Raw genomic sequence first — 23921 nt, forward strand, 5'->3', positions numbered from 1 at the left:
ATTCTGCCCGTTGTGATACCACATTGGTGAACTTCTCTCTTATCACTGCCCGATTCCATGTTAAGCTCAATGTAAATGGACCTCCTTTTTATAGCTGAGTCCGAAAGGAAACCACTTAGAGAAGCTTTGAAACCCTCAGAAATGTCACCAGCATTACTGAGGTGGGATAATCCACAGCTGACAAACTTTTTGGTGTTCGGTCGAAGCAGGAATCGAACCCCAATTTGTGACAGGTGGTGTAATGATTTTATCTAATGATTTTTATGTACTTCAAAAGAAAATTTTTAGAATAAAAAAATAACTAATTATACAATTACTTTTCGAGCTTTATGGACAGATATAGATTAAGGAACATGGTCAATAGAGCCATTGAAAAGAAAACGCCAGATACAAATCTATACACGCCTGGACTGTACATGTTTCGGTTCGGGCGAATGAACCTTTCCACAGCCTTTAGTATAGATCTGGCTGAGAGAGATAACTCAATTTTGGGCCCTTTATGCTAACTCCTTATGGAGAAAACATTTGGGAAATTTCCTCTTCGGTATCAGGCTAACATGAAATATAATAAAAAAAAAAACTTTTCTAAAATGTTGTTCCTTAGAAAAAAATCTTCTTTTAGTTTATATATTTGTGTTAAATTTAATTTTTAAAGTGTATCACTACAGGATCTTTTTAACGAAATTTTGGCCTTCTTTTTGTACTATTTACGTTCTTAAAAATTTTGGGGGTTTTTGAAAAAAGTCTAGACCAATTTAGGGTTTTTTCTTATGATTTGGGGGGGGGGGGGTGAAGAATCAAAATTACCTGGCAACACTGGTCTAGATTATCTTGATATAACTTACTTAAGCTATGTTTAGCCCAATCTAACATATTACACTCTATCGTTTGTTTAGGTCCCACTCTGACAAGGAAGTTCACCACTTCGTATGTTCTTTTTTCTAAAGCAAAAAATTAGCTAATGAACTTTTCTAATTTCGGAATAGTGAACTTTTGCCTCTTCGAAATCTCAAAAAATTGTTTTTAATTTTTTGGACTATTTGAAATATTTTTACATACATATATATATATATATTTTTAATATAATATTTTGGAAAAATCGATTTTTCTTAGAAAATGAATTTGACTGTAAAAGCAAAAAAAAAACTAGCTTATGAACTTTTCTAATTTCGAAATGGTGAACTTTTCGAAATCTCAAATAATTTGTTTTCCAAGTTTTGGACTATTTGAAATATTTTTACATACATGCATATATATTTTTAATATAATATTTTGGAAAATTCGATTTTTCTTAGAAAATTAATTTGACTTTGGAATTTGTTTATTACACCAAACAACAATTGCATTTGTCACTCAGAAACAATGTTTTGTTTCTATAATGTATAAATAAATCCCATTGAACTTAATTTGTGACAACCACAAACCCATAACTATCCATATTTGTCACATTAAATTATTTTAAATAATTTTTTCCATTTATTTTCATATCTTTGCAGATCAAATAAAATGGCGGACAGCTGAATGATAAAATAGCTAAAAGCACGGGTGAATGGGAAAATACAATACAAAGAGGAAATGTACCACCATATAGTCCTCGTCTTTAACTAATAACATCAATACAAAAATTCAAAACAACATAGTTATTAACTCATTTGTCATCATTACCAATAAAACCAGCACCACCAGCTCCACATAGTATCAGAGAGCTCAATTCACGGCCTTCGACAGCTTTTGCTGCAGTTGCCGCCGATATTTGTATTGGCATAACAACACTTTCCACCATTATATCAGACATATGCCAAAATGGATTGGACTCGTTGGCAGAATACATTTCTATGGATTGTTTTTAAATCGGGCAGCATAATGTGGCTGCCTATATGATTTCAATAAAGAGTAGTAAACAAAATCGCTAGCAAAGCTGGAAATTGGTGAAATCAGTAAACGAATTTACCACACACACACATCGGCCTACGTAATAATCCTCTTCAGTCGAGAGACACTATAATAACAAACCAAAATAAGAGAAAACATTAAGGGGCGTAAATACCTAGGCATCTATCAAGCCAACAACTTTACCCGTGACCAGTTCTTTGTAGGGATATATATAAAGCTTTGTATAATTGCCATCATAATTGGCATTGCTGCCATAGAAATCAGTCAAAGTGAATGGTACCAATTATACCAATTGGTATCTAATAACGACTCCAACAAAAGGTATTCACTTTAATCCCTACATCCCACAAATACTGGATCAAAAAAACTTATGGAATGATGAAATGTGAACAACTGTCAATGGAGTTGAGGGACAAGTAAAAGAAACGAAATACATTTTAAAATACAACCAGAACATCGATCTTCCTTACGCGTCAACGAGAAAAGTAAAGTCATACTCTGCGACTAAATAAAAATTTAAGAAAAAAATAATATATTCCCAAAAGAAACTCAATCTCACAAAGCCATCATCCCTGATTCAGAAAAGCTAAACATTTGTATTATAAAACATAACACATTACGATGCACTACCACCTCCATCATCTAAACCACAACTAGATCGAAAGAGAAAGAGAGAGGCGTGTGCAGCATACGAAACCAAATCTCCTAGAGATATAAGACATATAGTACTGAAGTACTTGTAAACTTGACGACGATACAATATCAATTCAATTACTTTAGTGTCATTGTTTTTTATACTGAAAAATTCAAAGTCACTCACTCACTCATACTTGTATACCATAACATACATACCAATACATATGTATATTATCCATATAACGTTAGAGTAACTCTAAACAAAAGCTAAATAAAAAAAAACAACAACAAAACAGCACAAACTCACTTTAATCTGTTATCAACAAATCATCCACGAACGAAACGAAAAGCACCATAGACGGCGTCATGATTCTGAGAATACACTGAGAGCGAAAGTAACGTATAAGCGCTACGCATTTACGTCACCATCGCCATTTGCTCTTTGCAAGAAACGGGGAAGCAGCAGCAACAGCCGAAGTTGGTGGCTTCGTTGGCTGTGACAATACACAGCCCACAGCGTGGAAGATAAAGAGTGAGCTAGAGCGAGTGAGAGTAGTGAGAACGGTATCACAACTAAATCCGAATTATAACTCATCTTATAACTCATCCAATCATCGAAACGCACAACAAACGTGATTTGAAGAGAAATAGAGAGAGATACAAGGAGAGTGTAACACAAGACAAACTACAAACCAAGGATCAGACAGGGCAACATTCATAAAACAACTATCAGCTACGGGAAACGCCAACAGCTTTTTGGAAACTTCAACCAATAGTTACTAGAGTGGAAAGCATTTCACAAGTATGTAGATCTCATTTACCTTTTCAATAGTATGTCTCTTTTGTATATATTTCCTCTGTTATAGTAACTACCATTCTGATCAATTAGGTAAACATTATGTGAGTGTGTATGGGGTACTTCAGTGCGTATACCTGTTGGGTTAATTATAAAATAATGATCATACGTCCCAATGGCCTACCTACATTTTGTAAATATTTCATAAGAAATCAATTAAAATACTGCACTGTATATTGAAATGTGATACGGGGATAGCCTAGTATAATTAATTGTCTGTATACGATTAGTCATTGCAAAGTGATTACACCTTCCCAAATTGTATAATATTTCAAATAAAAACAATAGATAGACAATTTTTAACGAAGTTTTAGTTCTGTTAAATCCAAGTAAAACAAACATTAAAGTTAAGAAACAAACACTTTAGTCAGAGGCATACCGGGGATTTCTATTCATTCTTTTTGCAATTCCTACGGGCGGGGCCGACTATATTATACCCTGCACCACTTTGTAAATCCACATTTTCGATACTATATCAAACCCGTCAAATGTGGTGGGTGTTATATATAAAGGTTTTTGTCCCAAATACATACATTTAAATCTGACTCCATCTGAATGAAGTTTATAATATATAAACTTAAAATTTAAGTCGGCTAATGCCCTGGGATGGTACACTATGTTATTAAAATCAAGTAAGGAAAGTCTAAAGTCGGGCGGGCCGACTATATTATACCCTGCACCACTTTGTAGATATAAATTTTCGATACCATATCACATCCGTCAAATGTGTTGGGGGCTATATATAAAGGTTTGTCCCAAATACATACATTTAAATATAACTCGATTTTGACAGAACTTGATAGACTTTTACAAAATATATAGACTCAAAATTTAAGTTGGCTAATGCACTAGGGTGGAACACAATTTTAGTAAAAAAATATGGGAAACATTTAAATCTGAAGCAATTTTAAGGAAACTTCGCAAAAGTTTGTTTATGATTTATCGCTCGATATATATGTATTAGAAGTTTAGGAAAATTAGAGTCATTTTAACAACTTTTCGACTAAGCAGTGGCGATTTAACAAGGAAAATGTTGGTATTTTGACCATTTTTGTCGAAATCAGAAAAACATATATATGGGAGCTATATCTATATCTGAACCAATTTCAACCAAATTTGGCACGCATAGCTACAATGCTAATTCTACTCCTTGTGCAAAATTTTAACTAAATCGGAGCAAAAATTGGCCTCTGTGGTCATATGAGTGTAAATCGGGCGAAAGCTATATATGGGAGCTATATCTTATGGTGATTTCGTTTGGGAAAAAAGTGTTGCATACAAATGGTACAACATTTTATGGTGTTACCACAGTGTTGCCGAAACCCCTTGCAATGACAACACCGTTTGCGTGTGAAAACGAACAAAAAATGTGCAACACTGATATAAAATCAAAACAAAAGAAATTTGGCGGAAATATTTCGATTATTATTAACAACTATTATTGGAATCTCGACTAACACGCAAATTTTTCTTGAACTAAGGGAAATTGTTAAAACTTTTGAGTTTATATTTTTTTTAATGATCTTACTTCTACTTCAGAGTACAAATTACATCCTCCGTTGGTCATCTCGTCCCAACAATGATGTTGTAATTTCTTCCTCGTCGCCAGAAGAACTACTCTCCAATAGCGCATCTTCAATGGTGTTGGAGAAAACGCATGCGCTTTTTCCATTTTGCTATTATATTAAAAATATTTAATATCGAATTTTGTTGTCGCGGCACTAAATAATTGCTATGCTTCTTCTTGGTAAATTAATCAGCTGTGTTGAAGAAATTGAAAAGCAACCACAATACACGCGTCACGCACTTTCTTTTGTATTTGCAACAACGCTATTATTTAGGTCGAAGAATAAAAGCGCCTTCAACATCTGATTGAAAGTGTAACCCTCTGCACCGTAGACCAGCTACGGTATAAAATGGGTTACACTTTTGCTCTTGCGATGGGTAACACTCCGTCAATCGAACGTGCACATTTTGGGTAGGCTGCACCGAATTTTCCAATCGAACAAAAATTTTCGATTTATGGGGGTAAGGTGTAAAATATGCAACATATTTTTTTACCAATCGAAATCACCATTAATCTGAACCGATTTCAATACAATGCTTATTCTACTCCCTGTGCAAAATTTCAACTAAATCGGAGCAAAAAATTGGCCTCTGTGGTCATATGAGTGTAAATCGGGCGAACGATATATATGGGAGCTATATCTAAATCTGAACCAATAAATAAAATAAAATTTGGCACACTTAACTACACTACTAATTGTACTCGAAGTGCAAAATTTCAACCCAATTTGGATAAAACTCTGGCTTCTGGGACAGTATTAGTCCATATCGGGCGAAAGATATATATGGGAGCTATATCTAAATCTGGACCTATTTCAATAAAATTTGGCACACTTGACTATAGTACCAATTGTTCTTCTTGTGCAAAATTTTGTGCAAATTAGGGTAAAACTCTGGCTTCTGGAGCCATATAAGTCCATATCGGGCGAAGTATATATGGGAGCTATATCTAAATCTGAACCGATTTCTTCCAAAATCAATAGGGTTCTATTCTGACCCAAAACAGGAACTTATGCCAAATTTGTAGGCGATTGGACTTAAACTGCGACCTAGACTTGATCACAAAATTGTGTTTACAGACAGACGGACATGGCTATATCGACTCAGGAGCCCATCCTGAGCATTTGTGCCAAAGACAGCATATGTCTGTCTCGTCTCCTTCCGGGTGTTGTAAACATATGCACTAACATATAATACCCTGTTCCACAGTGTATCGCAGGGTATAAAAAAACTATGAGAAATGCTTAAAGCTAAATCCAGATCATTTATAATTCATTGGTCGATGCATACGTATTGTAGGTATAGGTAAGTTAGAGGCATTTTTAAAATGTTTGCTACATAGCAGTGACGATTTCGCAAGATATGAGCTAGATCTCGCCACGATTTAAATTAAATGTATATTGAAATACGATACGATCGTATGCCGTTAGCCATATAAAAATTACCTTACTCGAGATTTCAATTAAAAACAATTGACAATGATAGTATCAATTAAAAAATTAATTGAAGGTCAATTATTTGATACTATTAATTGTTGTGATTGATTGTTGTTTAAATTGAAAAATTTGTTGAATCAATTCAATTTTTAATCGAATTTTAATTGGAAAAATTTTCGTGATTTTTTTTTTTTTTTTTTGTATAAACAATATTTCTCATGTTGAGTAAATAAAAATTTACACTATGTTTTGTTTGTTGTAAACCTACGGGAAATAGACCAACCCCAGGACCGGTACAAAACTAGTCCCCGGTGTGTACTGACCCGTGACAAATAAGATCAGTAATTTTCATATGGGATAAATAATTTTTCAGTGTGGTATATTTAATGGTTAAATAAAATATTGACCGTTGTTTGAGGTAATGTTAAAGAAACCACGAAAAAAAGATACTGTATTGCAAAGTTTATCATGCCCGCTTTGCAAGGAAAGGGGGCATAATCCGAGTTTAAGGTGAACACTAACAATTTTTTCAGCGGCGATTGGTAACTCTCATTAAAGCAGATGACGTTTTTAAGGGTGACAGGCTGTTTGAACTCGGATTGAAGAAAGTGCTGAAGGAGCTGATCGCTGTAGGGATAATGAAAGCGATAACAAGTATATACGGCCGTAAGTTCGGCCAGGTCGAATCTTATGTACCCTCCACCATGGATTGCGTAGAAACTTCTACGAAAGACTGTCATCCACAAATTTCAACTCACTCGGATGAAATTTGCTCCTCAAAGAGGCTCCAAAACCAAATCTCGGGATCGGTTTATATGGAGGCTATAAATGCTTATGGACTGATACGGACCACTTCGCACTTGAATATCATATACTACCACCATGTACCAAATTTCAACCAGATCGGATGAATTTTGCTTCTCCAAAAGGCACCGAAGGTGAAATCTGGCGATCGGTTTATATGGGAGCTATATATAATTATGGACTGATAGGAACCAATTCATGCATGGTTGTTGGATACCATATACTAACATCACGTACCAAATTTCAACCGAATGGGAAGAATTTTGCTCTTCCAAGATGCCCCGGAGGTCAAATCTGGGGATTGGTTTATATGGGGCCTATACATAATTATGGACCGATATGGACCAATTTTTGCATGGTCATTAGAAACCGCATACTACCATCATGTACCAAATTTCAGCCGGATCGGATGAAATTTGTTTCTCTTAGAGGCTCTGCAAACCAAATCGGGGGAGCGGTTTATATGGCGGCTATATATAATTATGGACCGATGTGGACCAATTTTCGCATGGTTGTTAGAAACCATATACTAACACCATGTACCAAATTTCAGCCGGATCGGATGAAATTTGCCTCGCAAGCCAAATTTGGGGGTCCGTTTATATGGGGGCTATACGTAAAAATGGACCGATATGGTCCATTTTCAATACCATCTGACCTACATCAATAACTACTACTTGTGCCAAGTTTCAAGTCGATAGCTTGTTTCGTTCGGGAGTTAGCGTAATTTCAACAGACGGACGGACATGCTTAGATCGACTCAAAATTTCACCACGACCCAGAATATATATACTTTATGGGGTCTTAGAGCAATATTTCGATGTGTTACAAACGGAATGACAAAGTTAATGTACCCCCCATCCTATGGTGGAGGGTATAAAAAGGATTGCAATGATAGAAGCGTCGATCACACATAAGATATATATTGTTAAAAAATTCTTGTTCTTACAATGCGGATTCCAACTATTCTTAGTGTATTTTAGGTTAGGTGGTAGCCCGATGTATCAGGCTCACTTGAACTATGCAGTCCATTGTGATACCACATTCTCTCTTACCACTGAGTGCTGCCTGATTCCATGTTAAGCTCAATGACAAAGGGCCTCCTTTTTATAGCCGATTCCGAACTGCGTTCCACATTCCAGTGAAACCACTTAGAGAAGCTTTGAAACCCTCAGAAATGTCACCAACATTTCTGAGGTGGGATAATCCACCACTGAAAAACTTGTTGGTGTTCGGTCGAAGCAGGAATTGAACCCACCACCTTGTGTATGCAAGGCGGGCATTCTAACCATTGCACCACGGTGGCTCCCTAGTGTAGAAAATAAATTTCTATTAAATAAAGTCCTATTTCTTGTTCAAAAGCCGAAAAGCTTTTCAATGAAGTCATTTTGTCTTTACAGTTAAGTGATTCGACTTAAAAATGAGTATATTTACATGAAAATTTTTTTTTTTGACTAAGATGAACTTGACAGAAATAATTCTGAAAATTCCTATTTTTATGACATAATTTCTACTTAAAATCGAATCTGAATTTAGAAATTTAAGTTTCCGTTAATACAATTTTCACGGTATTGATAGCACTTGAAGACAAAATAAAGTAAATCATGCAGGTATTCATCATTTGTTTGCCAATTTATATAAATTTTTCTACTTTATTAAAATGATGGTACTATGATGAACTATTCTCTATTGTTGTATTACCCATTTATGAAAAACAGAAAACCACAAACATATTTTTCTAATATAGCTTTTTACAACCCAACGTTTGTATTTTCCTGATTATTTCTTCGGTTTATCTCAATTTAAGAAGGAATATTTAATTACTATGCTTTTAAATTTTTCTTAAAAATAACCAGATCAATGAAAGTAAATGTCAGAATACATTAGCATATTATACAAATTGTGGTTGTCGTCAAAACTTTGTTTTATTACTTTTGACATTTTAAATTTGTTCTTTACAAAACTCATAGAAATCATGCAAAAATCATCAACACTCTTGTAAATATAACATCATCCACCCTACATATCAATTATAACAAGCTGTTAGAAACACAAAAAGGGGATGTCAGCACTTTTGCATATGTATATATAACATGTAATATTGTAATTACACTTAGCGAACAAAAGTTAGAAATATATTTTGAAGTTAAAAACAAACAAAATTCAGTTCTGACAGAAACATCATGAAAGTAGAAACAATGTGAGTTTAATAAAGCCATTACAAAATATATATATATTGATAATGAAATACATACTAATTAAAGTAGTAAAATTGTATTCCACAGCCGGACGGACATCGCAGATAGCTGATTAGTTTATTGACTGACGAACAGACACAGTATATTTGTGTATCTTGTAAAAACTTCAAAATAATTTTAAAATTAGTTATATCAATAATAAAGAGTATACAAGAAATGTATATAGAATCCTAAGTTCGTCTACTAAACGTTCGTCATTTTGTACCACCTTCATTACTGAATTTATTATTTGCAATTGGTATGGAATGATTCATACAAGTGTAATTTGTTTAATCTGTATATAATGGAATTAGTCTTCTGATATCGCATTACTCATACCCCACAGGTCCATAAACTTCTTCAAGTGTCATGTGATTAACACGCATTGCCAACGCTTCTAACTCAAATCTAAAGTGACAAATTGTATAACAATAATTAACCATTCAAGGAAGTGGTTGACAAGTATATCGCGTGATTTCATAGTTAAATGTTTAACAAAACGGTCATTCTTTATGGTTTTTGTTACTCGATTACTTTTGTTTTGGACTGCTGATGCAGCAATCGATGGAGGGTTATCAAATGAGTTAAGAAAATTAAGCAGCGCTTTGACAAGAAGAACAAAAAAGAAAGAACAGAACATTCACCCTTAGGACTAGTAATATGCAAAAAAAGAAATTCAATTTATGATATATTAACTTTGTCATTCCGTTTGTAGCACATCGAAATATTGCTCTAAGACTCCACAAAGTATATTCTGGTATGGGTCGTGGTGAAATTCTGAGTCGATCTGAGGAGCATGTCCGTCCGTCCGTCTGTTGAAATGACGCTAACTTCCGAACGAAACAAGCTATCGACTTGAAACTTGGCACAAATAATTGTTATTGATGTGGTCGGATGGTATTGCAAATGTTCCATAGGTGGCAGCCCGATGTATCAGGCTCACTTACACTATTCAGTCCATATCGGACAACTCTTACGTATAACCCCCATATAAACCGACGCTCAGATTTGGCGTGCGGAGCCTCTTGGATGAGCAAAATTCATACGATCCGGTTGAAATTGGGTACATTGTGTTGGTATACGGTCTTTAACAACCGAGCAAAAATTGGTCCACATCGGTCCATAATTATATATAGTCCCCATATAAACCGATCCCCAGATTTGATATTCGGAGCCTCGTGGATGAGCAAAATTCATCCGATTCGGTTGAAATTTGGTATGTGGTGTTAGTATATGGTTTCTAACAACCATGCAGGAATTGGTCCATATCGGTCCATAATTATATGTAGCCCCCATATAAACCGATCCCCAGATTTGAACTCCGGAGCCCCTTGGAAGAGCAAAATTCACCCGATCCGTTTGAAATTTGGTACGTGGTGAAATTTGGTACATTGCGCTAGTATATGGCCGCTAACAACCATGCCAAAATTGGTCCATATCGGTCTATAGTTATACGAGTATATAGCCGATTCCCAAAAATAATCTACGAAAATTTTATTAAAAAAAAATTTACTATAATTTTTTTTAAATTTTATTACTATAGAAAATTTTGTCAAAATTTTACTACTATAGAAAATTTTGTCAAAATTTTACTACTATAGAAAATTTTGTCAAAATTTTATTACTATAGAAAATTTTGTTAAAATTTTATTACTATAGAAAATTTTGTCACAATTTTATTACTATAAAATTTTTTGTCAAGATTTTATTTTTATAGAAAATTTTTCCAAATTTTATTTCGATAGAAAATTTTGTCAAAATTTTATTTCTATGGAAAATTTAGTCAAAATTTTATTGCTGTTGAAAATTTTATGAAAATTGTATTTCTATAGAAAATTTTGTCAAAATTTTATTGCTGTAGAAAATTTTGTCATATTTGTATTACTATAGAAAATTTAGTCAAAATTTTATTACTATAGAAAATTTTGTCAAAATTTTATTACTATAAAAAATTTTGCAAAATTGTATTACTATAAAATTTTTTGTCAAAATTTTATTACTATAGAAAATTTTGTCAAAATTTTATTACTATAGAAAATTTTGTCAAAATTTTATTACTATACCAAATATTGTCAAGATTTTATTTCTATAGAAAATTTTGTCAAAATTTTATTTCTATAGAAAATTTAGTCAAAATTTTATTGCTGTAGAAAATTTTATCAACATTTTATTTATATAGAAAATTTTGTCAAACTGAATTATATACGTAGAAGTTACTATGCAATCCATGTTGGAGGGTACATAAGATTCGGCCTGGCCGAAATTACGTCCGTATATACTTGTTTTAATAAAATATTTCATTATTTATTACATTTCGTTATTATCCTTCTAATGCCAAAGCTGACCCCTAAAGGCTGTGAAGTGCACTACGAATTTTGTATTGGGAGTATACAGTACCAATCCTATTCTAGTGGGATGGGAGGGATGTAAATTTCCCATATTCGGATTATAAATTTTCTTTTAATTTAAATTTCATTATATCAAAAAAAAAAATAATATTTTGCAAATTAAATATCCCAAATTTAAGGTTGCATAATCTTGCATATTAGGTCAATATTTTTTCAGTTTATAATACGTACTTCCACATATATATTCCTGATCAGAGAGAAATTGTAAGACGATGTAAGCATGTCAGTATGGCCGTCTGCCTGTCTGTTGGAATCAGCCTTCAATAATAGCGCTATCGTCTTGAGCCACCGTGGTGCAATAGTTAGCATGTCCGCCTTGCATACACAAGGTCGTGGGTTCGATTCCTGCTTCGACCGAACACCAAAAAGTTTTTCAGCGGTGGATTATCCCAACACCGGCTATAAAAAGGAGGTCCCTTGTCATTGAGCTTAACATGGAATCGGGCAGCACTCAGTGATAAGAGAGAAGTTCACCAATGTGGTATCACAATGGACTGAATAGTCTAAGTGAGCCTGATACATCGGGCTGCCACCTAACCTAACCATCGTCTTGAAATTTGGTACAGATTCGTCTTTTGTCTGCACGCAGGCTAAGTTCGAAGATGGGCTATAGCGGTCCCCCGATTTGGGGTGTTAGGCTTCTAGAAACCGTATTTTCTATCCGATTTGCCAGAAATTTTAAATCTAGAGTTATGTTAGGATCAAAAAAAATGTGTACCGAAATTTATGTTTATCAGACCATGTTTTGGTATTTGGACTGATCTCCCGATTTTACGTATCGGGCTTCTGGAATCCATAGTTTCTATCCAATTTCCCTGAAATTAGAGATCTGGAGGTATTTTATGACCACAAATATGTGTGCCGAAAAGCTACCTATGGGTTCATGTTTTGGTATAGCCCCAATAAAAACCGATTTCCTGATTTTACTTCTCGGGCTTCTAGAAACCATAGTTTCTATCCAATTTCCCTGAAATTAGAAATCTGGAGGTATTTTATGACCACAAATATGTGTGCCGAAATGGTACCTATTGGTCCATATTTTGGTATAGCGCCAATAAAGACCGATTTCCTGATTTTACTTCTCGGGCTTCTAGAAACCATAGTTTTTATCCAATTTCCCTGAAATTGGAAATCTGGAGGTATTTTAGGACCAAACTTTTTATCCAATTTGCCTGAAATTTGAAATCTAGAGGTTTTTTAGGACCATAAATAGGTTTTTAGAAAATTGTGTGTATCGGTCCATGTTTTGGTATAGTCCCCATATAGACCGATCTCCAGAGATTCCTTTTTGTGCTTCTAGAAAACCCGTAGTTTTTACCCAATTTTCCTTAAATTTAAAATCTTTTTTAAGGATATTTATGGTTTTTAGGACCATAAATATGTGTTCCGAATATATTGTGTATCGGACAGAGTTTGATATATCGCCCTTATAAATTCGTCCTCCAAGTTGGGGTCTAGATTCTGTAGGGTTTTCAGAACCACAGTTAGCATCAATGTAGACTGATCTCCCGATCTAACTCCTTGGGCTTATAGAAATCGTAGTTTTTGGTAATACCTTGATATAGATCGATTTCACTTGAAACTGAAACGGGTTGAAAACCCGTGTTGTTTGCATATATTTTATTGTCTTTATTTTCATAATTTACTATGATCGTAAATATATAATTAAATAAAACTTTTCCTTTAGAGCCTCCATTTTTTCTTCTTGCAATTTTGAAATCCATTTTTTTTTCTTCAAACTAAAAAATTTTCTTTAAGAAGTGAAAAATAATTATAAATTTTCTTGAATTTGAATTTATTTACTTATTTTTTGATATCGGCATGATGTCAGCGTTTGTAATATTGTTTACTTAAACTTTTCTAAAATTAATCTAAATTTTCTAAAATTAACCAAAATTTTTCTTCCTGGTGGGTTCACTGTTATTTCAGTGTAAGTACATGACCACGATTTTTTTTTAATGCTATTGCTGAGAGAAATTTTCCATTGCCACCGTGGTGTAGTGGTCAGCATGTCCGCCTTACATACACTAGGTTGTGGGTTTGATTCCTGCTTCGACCGAACACCAAAAAAGTTTTTCAGCGGTGGATTATCCCACCTCAGTAATGCCGGCGACATTGGTGAATGTTTCAAAACTTCTCTAAGTAGTTTCACTGCAATGTGGAACGCCGTTCGGACTCGGCGATAAAAAGGAGGTCCCTTGTCATTGAGCTTAACATGGAATCGGCAGCACTCAGTGATAAGAGAGAAGTTCACCACTGTGGTATCACAATGGACTGAATAGTCTAAGTGAGCCTGATACATCGGGTTGCCACTACACCTAACACCTTCCATTGTCCCTCCATGATTCAGGTATTTCTTGTTGTGGTGAATAAATGCCTCCTATACAATGCATTGAAGTCAATTGTCCTGCAACATTTAGCTTATATTTGATAACCCTCCTGATTGGCAAGTGTGCGTGTATTTGAAATCATGTAACGCTGATAAACATCGTCATAATTGGTCATAATTGTGTAACAACAATGGCCACCAGTAATGAACAACTTTACACAATTAAATCCACCCACAAAAATACAAAAAAAAGAAACTAATCTGAACCATAAAAAGGTCTCTGGTCCCCATTGGCATAATAACACATACGAAACCGTAAAACGATTGTGTGTGGTTGTATTATTGTGTCAATTGGTACCAAAAATGGTTTTAATAAAAAGCTCTAATATAATAATAGGGTACCGAGTTCATGGGTGTCTAAAACATTACAAAAATATAAATAAAATAACAAAATAATATCCACAAAAAATACACTCACACACAAAGCATAACAAAAATAATAATTGCAATAACTAAGTGGTGTAAACATTTAACAAAAACAAGCATTGCTGAACAAATTAAACACAGACACCAATACAAACACATACACATTTATACGGAGAGAAATCCAACAACAACAATAACAGTAAGAGCAACAAAACAGAATAGAAACAATACTATATCACAGCGGAAGCGGAAATACTAAACCACGCAACATAACGTGACTTTTTAAAATAACCATCTGGGGAAATCAAAGATTTTCCACAACAGTGAAAATTCCATAGTGAAGCAAATGAGAATAAAAACAAATTGCTAAACAACACTACAAGTGAAATTCCAAAAGAGAGAAAAAGAAAAAAAAAACAAGAAACGTCCTTATTTTTGATTTCCCCCTATAATCCCGTTTACACTGAGGATTTGCCAATGTATAAACAGGAACCGTTTAGTCGCCGCGGTAGTTTGAGATCCTTACGCAGTGCTCCTTTACTTAGTACCGTCTTAGAGAGCACCCTATCCTTAACACGTATACATCCGATAGCCTCATTGGAATTACCAGGACTTGATTATGCTATACAATCGCAATCGGCTATAATACATGAGCGTCGTGAATTGGGCACATCATTGCGTGGCATAGCTACCATAACCGCAGGCTCAAGTGTTCAACCAACACAGACACGGCTGGGACCACAGGGATCTGTACGTGAAACTAAGCGTAGTAAAACACCACAACGGTATGTAAATGATTGACTTACACGCACACACACACAAATACAAACATAAACACACGTTAACACATTCCTGCACACAAAATTTCTATTCAAATTGCACCAGCAAAAAGGACCTCTTGTACATAAACTCTGGACAGGAAATAAATCAGATTTTTTTTTTAATATCAACAAAAAAAAACCGTATATCGCTTTAATAACGAATGTATGAAGTATGCTTTTAACCAATTAAGTATTATTAGTGATTTTTTACACGCTTCAACGGTATGTATGTAAAACATTTTGTTACAGAAATTTTAATACACAATTTGCATATTATCTTTAATTGAAAATTTTTATTATGAACGACATTATTTTTTAGATAAAATGCTATATTCATCAATATTTAAACACGAATTTCGATTCCACATTTAATGGTATGCAAATATTTAAAAATTTTCGAAAAATTCAAAGAAAAAAATCATAATTGTTGTAAAATAAAATTTAAATGGAATATTAATTTACCGCTTCCAGTGTTTATATCTAAAATATAAATAAAAACGAAAAATATTTAAAAGCCATTAAAACAAAATATTGAAATGGCATTAGTTTACTTCTCGCCGTTAAATATAGTTCAAAATATTGATCAATTATTTTGGAAAATTTCCCAAAATTATATATTCTGCAATAGGAAGGATAGTTTAAAAAGCGTTTGTCATTGATCGCAAGAACCCGCCTTGGACCAATTCTAAAGAAAACATGTTGCAGAGAATGCAATAGTGTCTATTCAGTATTTACCACCACCAGTATTTTCGATTTCATTACATTTAATCGTAAAAAAATATTTTTTTATACCCACCACCATAGAATGGTGATGGGGGTATAATAAGTTTGTCATTCCGTATGTAACACATCGAAATATCGATTTCCGACTATATAAAATATATATTCTTGATCAGGAAGAAATTCTAAGACGATATAAGCATATCCGTCTGTCCATCTGTCTGTCTGTTGTAATCACGCTACAGCCTTCAATAATGGCGCTATCGTTCTGAAATTTGGCACAGATTCGTTTTTTTGTTTGCAGGCAGATCAAGTTCGAAGATGGGCTATATCGGTCCAAGTTTTGATATAGTCCCCATATAAACCGATTTCCAGATTTGGAGTCTTGGGCTTATAAAAATCGTTGTTTTTATCCAATTTGCCTGAAATTGAAAATCTAAAGGTATTTGAGGACCATAAAACGGTGCCCATCGGTCCATGTTTTGGTACAGTCCCCATTTAGACCGATCATCCGATTTTTATTCGTGGTCTTCTATAAACTGTATTTTCTATCCGATTTGCCTTAAATTGAAAATCTGGAAGTATTTTTGGACCTCTTTAAGGTGTGTCGAAAATGGGCTGTATCGGTACATGTTTTGCTATAGCCTCCATATAGACCGATCTCCCGATTTTATTTCTTGCGCTTCTAGAAACTGTATTTAATATCCGATTTTCCTTCCCAACTAGAATTCGTAGTTTTCACCCAATTCCTCGGAAAGTGAAATTCTAGAGGTGTTTGAGGATCATCGTATTCATTTAAATAATGGCGGAAAAAACCTACAGACTTAAGATTTCAAATCAAGGCATTATTTCATCATATACACGATATGTTTATGTTTTCTCTAAAATCCAAACAAAATTGGTTCTCATAAATCCAGAATCTGATCTAGTCTTCATAGGTAGAATTTGGTTAAACTGATTTGCTTGGGAGACAATTTTTCATCAAACCCCCCTAAGACAGTTACAGTTACAATACAATAGCATTGCTACTAGTATTTCATTGAGATATTTACAAATTACAGGGTGGCTGATATGTAATTCAACAAAATATATTTTCATAATTTTATTGTTCAAAATAATTGGTTGTTGTTGATGCTAAATTTAAATTTTTTTAAAATATTTTTTTTTATTTATTTTATTTTTTTTTTCAATATTTCGTGAATCGCTTCGTCTACATTTGATCTAAAATCTATTGTAGATCCCCTGATGAAGCGATTCACTATGGCAATCGCGAAATATTGGGAAAAATATATAAAATATTCTAAAGTCCTCGGGCTTGAAAAAAAAAACATTAAATTATTATTATAACAAAAAAAGTCGAAGAAAATCAAAGAAAATTTTAATACTTCAAATTTTATAATCATTTATTTTTTTTTTGTATAAAGTTATTTTCAAAAATTTTCCCCTGCCCAATCCAATGACATTTTCTTTATTCCAAGTATGACTTAAAAATTATATGAAGTAATTGTGGTTATAAAGTTCAATGACCTTCCAAATGAGTTCAAAGCTAAATAAAGCATAGAAAAATTTTCGTACACTTTTCAAAAAAATTAATCTTCTATGATCGTAGTCATAAGGAAAAACATTTATGATGTTTTGATTTAGTTTTGTAATTATTTTTGAAATTATTTTAAATATTTGTTTAATGTCGTGGTGTTCCTGTGCCGTTGCTTTTTACAATTTAAAATTAATTTTAAAAAATATGACAAAAGACTAAATATTTCAATAAAAAATTCATCCCAGAAGAAGTTGGAAATCACCAACGAAACATCGGATGTAAATATGAAATAAAGTCTTTTTATTTGCATATTGAGAGAGCTTGAAAACCCATTTTAGAACTGATCTAAAAATAACCAAAAATAAAGAAGGTTTAGTATGTCAACGAATTGGCGCCAATGATATTTTATTTACTTGTACTTAGTTTTCGCATTTATGGCAAAGAAGAATGGTAGTTGAAAATTCAAAAATATCAACAATTTTCGTTATTTTAACAATTATCGTTATTTAACAAACATGAATATTCACATTTTAATGCTGGAGAGCTCTAACGATAGCCACTTGTGGTTTTCCAGACAAATATAAAGCAACAACACTATCACGCTTGAATAATTTAATTTTCGAATGAAATTGATCAAAATGCATTTTTAAGCTCTTAAACAATAAAATGAATAAACTGAATCTATCAGCTGGCAAATAATCGGTTTAAAAATGAAAACAACCTTAATGTAGTTGCAACACCTATCAGCCACCCCATATATAAAAATTTAAATATTTAGATCATTTTAAGCATCGGTACCAAACCTGTGGTATTTCCATCAGTGGCTTTTTAGACCATTTTCCCATAGGCAACGATTACCTATATTATCGATTTACCTATAAGTTTTCTAATGAAGATAAAAATATGGCATAGCATACCCAATAACACCCAATGAGCCACCAAGACGCCGCCTACGGGACAATTTTCATGAAAATTCCATAACCAAATTGCAGAATGTTGAAAATTTCAGAAAATTTGGAAATCTGAATTATGTCTCAAAAACAACTACAAATTTATGAAAAACGTTTCTTTGTTTTTTTTTTTTCAGAAATAAAAGAGGAAAACATGGAAAATTGAAAAGGGTCTACACTGCAAGAAATATCAAAAATATACTTTGAACCCTTGCGAAAAAAATTTAATAGAAACTACTATTTCGGGAGCGCTATTTAAGAGGGAGTGATATTGAATTAAGTTGGTGCTTGCTGCTTGCTGCTTACAAAATTAACATTTTATTTTTCCTTGGTTAATTAATCTGCTACTCCTTGGATACTTTGTATATTGTCGGAACAAAAATATGATCCGTGTTTGCGTTATAAACCAACACAAATGGTTTTAATAAATAAATAATTTCTTAATTCACATTGCAAATGCTATAAACGTCAGTTTTTCGAAAGAAACAAATACCACAAATGGAAAAAAATTCGCTAGTTTTTCGCATTTTTTGGTTTAAATATTGAGCATAAGCAATAGAAATAATCAATCATAGATCAAAATATAGGGAATTGGGTTATTTTTCAGGAACCAAAAAAAAATTTCACAATTTTACTACCAATTTTTGCTCGGTTTTTAGAGGGCATATGGACCTACATCAATAACAACTACATGTACAAATTTTCAAGTCGATAGCTTGTTTCGTTCGGAAGTTGGCGAGTTTGATCGACTCAAAATTTCCCCACGACCCAGAATATATATTTTTAATTGGGTCTACGACCAATATTTCGGTGTGTTTCAAATGCAATACAAATCTTTTATACCCTCATTCTCTGGTGGAGGATATAAAAAAATTTAAACATTCATTTTCATATATAATTCGAAACTACTTGAGAATACCTATTTTCTCTTCGATTCCTAAAAGATAACGAAGTTTCCTACATTTTTATGTATGACAATAAAAATAATTGTGAGATTTTATAATCAATTTTTACACAATTTTATATATGAACATAACCTTTTGTTATATCCTCAAATATTCAAAATCGCATACCCACTATTTCACAAGTAGGGTTGTTGTTTCGAATCCCTTCAAAGAATTTTAGTGAATAAAAAGTTTTGGAAATAATATTTCTAACATTACGAAAAATCTGAAAAATAATATTAAATTAGAATTAGTACTGAAATGTATTTATTGGAAAGGTTTAGCATGGGATACGAGAAAATTACCAGGTATTTCAATGTTAGCCAAGGATAGTGATTAGATTTATGCAAATAAATTTTCAGAGCTTCAGGGAAATTTTCACATTCCAAACGTAAAATATTGAAACTACTACATTTGTTTTTACTCTTTAAATTATCCATACATCATTGTTTTGCAGTTGTTCTTTTTGTATGTGATAACAAACACTATATGCTATGAATTTCATTTATTTAAGACTTTTTCTTTTAAAAACTTCGAATGAAATCAAAAGCGAACTGTACACGCACAATCCTGTGCTGATATTTTGCAACCTGCGGCGATTAATGTTTTGCATATGCAACACTTGTCAGTATGAATTTCACAATCTATGTTCATTCATTTGAATCCATTCTGTGAAGTACACTCAAGTGAAATTAATATTTGCATAAAATATTATGGTTTGCCGCAGGTAATATTTGCGGTATTTGTTGTCATTCAAATACACCTGTGTCATACATTCTTACGTGATAAACCAATATTTACATATAGTCGTATCAACCAAGCAAACAACTAATCTCGGCTATCTTAAAACCTTTTATGGAAATAGTGCGAAAAATAAATAAACCAGTACTTCATAAGCTTTGAGATGGGCTATCTCGAATTGATTATTTTCACTATTATTATAGAAAAATTGAAACCACATGCTATGTATGACTAACAATCAAAGTACAAGGATTAGGGAAATTGAAAATAGAAAACAGTTTTATAAAACTTTAGTGTCTATTAATTTTTTTTTATTTACTCTTATAGAGGTTTATAAAAAATGCCACAAAAATCCGCTTTTGATTAGTATATGAATGGCCGTAAGTTGAAATGCCATAAAATGTAGGAAACACCACAGAGAAGAGTTATTCCTAAAGTAAGTGAGAGCTTGACCCAAAACACACGCAGAGAAGGAATACGATCAACACAAGCTTGTTGAAACCATGTTATTTTCTCGGAAATTATATATCTTATTTTGGAAAGCATGTTATGTTTGGCTAGAAAAGAATGTTTTTGCAACAAAAATTTTACATGGTAGCAGTGATAAATTGTGCTCTTGAAACAGGTTTGAGGTGATCATCAGAGACAAATTCATGATGTTGTTTGGAGTTGATCTGATGTAACAAAGCAAAGTTTTCGCGTCAATATGTGACAATAAATGAAACCTGTCCGTACACTTCCCAGTGGAAGTCCAGTCTACAATAACCCGCGAAGACAATACATATACGATGAATTCACTCCAAACTTAACAATATTCTATAAAAGTTATGGTATCTGTATATTAGGATTGACACTTCTTCTTTAAGGAAATAGTGCGAAAAATAAATAAACCAGTACTTCATAAGCTTTGAGATGGGGTAGCTTGAATTGATTATTTTCACTATTATTATAGAAAAATTGAAACCACATGCCGTGTATGACTAACTTCAATCAAAGTACAAGGATTAGGGAAATTAAAAATAGAAAACAGTTTTATAAAACTTTAGTGTCTATTAATTTTTTTTATTTACTCTTATAAAGGTTTATAAAAAATGCCACAAAAATCCGCTTTTGATTAGTATATGAATGGCCGTAAGTTGAAATGCCATAAAATGTAGGAAACACCACAGAGAAGAGTTATTCCTAAAGTAAGTGAGAGCTTGACCCAAAACACACGCAGAGAAGGAATACGATCAACACAAGCTTGTTGAAACCATGTTATTTTCTCGGAAATTATATATCTTATTTTGGAAAGCATGTTATGTTTGGCTAGAAAAGAATGTTTTTGCAACAAAAATTTTACATGGTAGCAGTGACAAATTGTGCTCTTGAAACAGGTTTAAGGTGATCATCACAGACAAATTCATGATGTTGTTTGGAGTTGATCTGATGTAACAAAGCAAAGTTTTCGCGTCAATATGTGACAATAAATGAAACCTGTCCGTACACTTCCCAGTGGAAGTCCAGTCTACAATAACCCGCGAAGACAATACATATACGATGAATTCACTCCAAACTTAACAATATTCTATAAAAGTTATGGTACCTGTATATTAGGATTGACACTTCTTCTTTAAGGAAATAGTGCGAAAAATAAATAAACCAGTACTTCATAAGCTTTGAGATGGGGTAGCTTGAATTGATTATTTTCACTATTATTATAGAAAAATTGAAACCACATGCCGTGTATGACTAACTACAATCAAAGTACAAAGATTAGAGAAATTGAAAATAGAAAACAGTTTTATAAAACTTTAGTGTCTATTAATTTTTTTATTTACTCTTATAGAGGTTTATAAAAAATGCCACAAAAATCCGCTTTTGATTAGTATATGAATGGCCGTAAGTTGAAATGCCATAAAATGTAGGAAACACCACAGAGAAGAGTTATTCCTAAAGTAAGTGAGAGCTTGACCCAAAACACACGCAGAGAAGGAATACGATGAATCCAATCCTTTTGAAACCCTGTTATTTTCTCGAAAATCTTATTAAAATCGTATTTTGGAAAGCATGTTATGTTTGCCTAGAAAAGAATGTTTCTGCAACAAAAATTTTACATGGTAGCAGTGACAAATTGTGCTCTTGAAACAGATTTGAGGTGATCATCAGAGACAAATTCATGATGTTGTTTGGAGTTGATCTGATGTAACAAAGCAAAGTTTTCGCGTCAATATGTGACAATAAATGAAACCTGTCTGTACACTTCCCAGTCGAAGTCCAGTCTACAATAACCCGCGAAGACAATACATAGACGATGAATTCACTCCAAACTTAACAATATTCTATAAAAGTTATGGTATCTGTATATTAGGTTAGGTTAGGTTAGGTTATGTGGCAGCCTGATGTATCAGGCTCACTTAGACTATTCAGTCTGTTGTGATACCACAGTGGTGAACTTCTCTCTTATCACTGAGTGCTGCCCGATTCCATGTTAAGCTCAATGACAAGGGACCTCCTTTTTATAGCCGAGTCCGAACGGCGTTCCATATTCCAGTGAAACCACTTAGAGAAGCTTTGAAACCCTCAGAAATGTCACCAGCATTACTGAGGTGGCATAATCCACCGCTGAAAAACTTTTTGGTGTTCGGTCGTAGCAGGAATCGAACCCACGACCTTGTGTATGCAAGGCGGGCATGCTAACCATTGCACCACGGTGGCTCCCATCTGTATATTAGGATTGAAACTTCTTTTTAAGCCATTCTTGAATGATGCGTACTGAGTGCGATGATGCTGAGTCATATTGAAATATCCATGGTCTGCGGTCGAAATATTTATCTGCGCAGCGGGTCAATACTACTTTTTCCCGATAATATTAGGCATTTATTTTAAACCAACGGTTAATAAATACAAGCAAACGACCATCGGCCAATACGGCGGTCTACAACAATACTAAATGGTGAATTAAATTTTGAGCTTTGGTCAGACAACTCGATCATTTCGTTTGAAATATCCACGGTCTGCGGTCGAAATATTTATCTGCGCAGCGGGTCAATACTACCTTTTCCCGATAATATTAGGCATTTATTTTAAACCAACGGTTAATAAATACAAGCAAGCGACCATCGGCCAATACGGCGGTCTACAATAATACTAAATGGTGGATTAAATTTTGAGCTTTGGTCAGAGAACTCGATAATTTCGTTTGTTAACAAAATACTCAATGTGGAATGGCTTCTCAAATTTGGTAACTAGCCATTATCGTGCCAGCGAAGCATCTCCTAGGCATTTACTAGTTCAATTTATTTTGTGCATCGCTGAGCCCTCGCACTTTTTTCAATGACTCATTTTCAATATATATGTTGTATCATTCAATGAAAACATTAAATTAAAATTAAGTTTTGATTTAATTTTGTTTCAATTAAAAAAATTGTTGAACCAATTAAATTTTTGATTGAATATTTTTTAAAAATTTAATAAAATTTTAATTGGAAATATTTTGATGATATTTTTACCTGTATACTATGACGTGAAGGAGCAATGACAGGAGAATCCAAAGATGTATCCATATTTTTATGCTGTATGGCTATAACGATAGCAACTTTTGTAAGTAATCTTTCAGGTTCAGACAAGCGGTTTAC

General features: G+C 33.3%; 1 protein-coding gene across 1 annotated transcript in view; it reads left to right on the forward strand.

Annotated features, from left to right (window-relative positions):
• The first annotated feature begins 1500 nt into the window (after positions 1-1500).
• shakB (Innexin family member shaking B) overlaps positions 1501-23921 on the forward strand; it is a 340164-nt gene continuing 317743 nt past the window's right edge. The window contains exon 1 of the mRNA XM_075300013.1: positions 1501-3331. The gene's annotated coding sequence lies outside the window, so the exon portion shown is untranslated. The remainder of the gene's footprint in view (positions 3332-23921) is intronic.

Source organism: Haematobia irritans, chromosome 3 (assembly GCF_050003625.1).
Source record: "Haematobia irritans isolate KBUSLIRL chromosome 3, ASM5000362v1, whole genome shotgun sequence".
In the NCBI taxonomy this organism is placed as follows: domain Eukaryota; kingdom Metazoa; phylum Arthropoda; class Insecta; order Diptera; family Muscidae; genus Haematobia; species Haematobia irritans.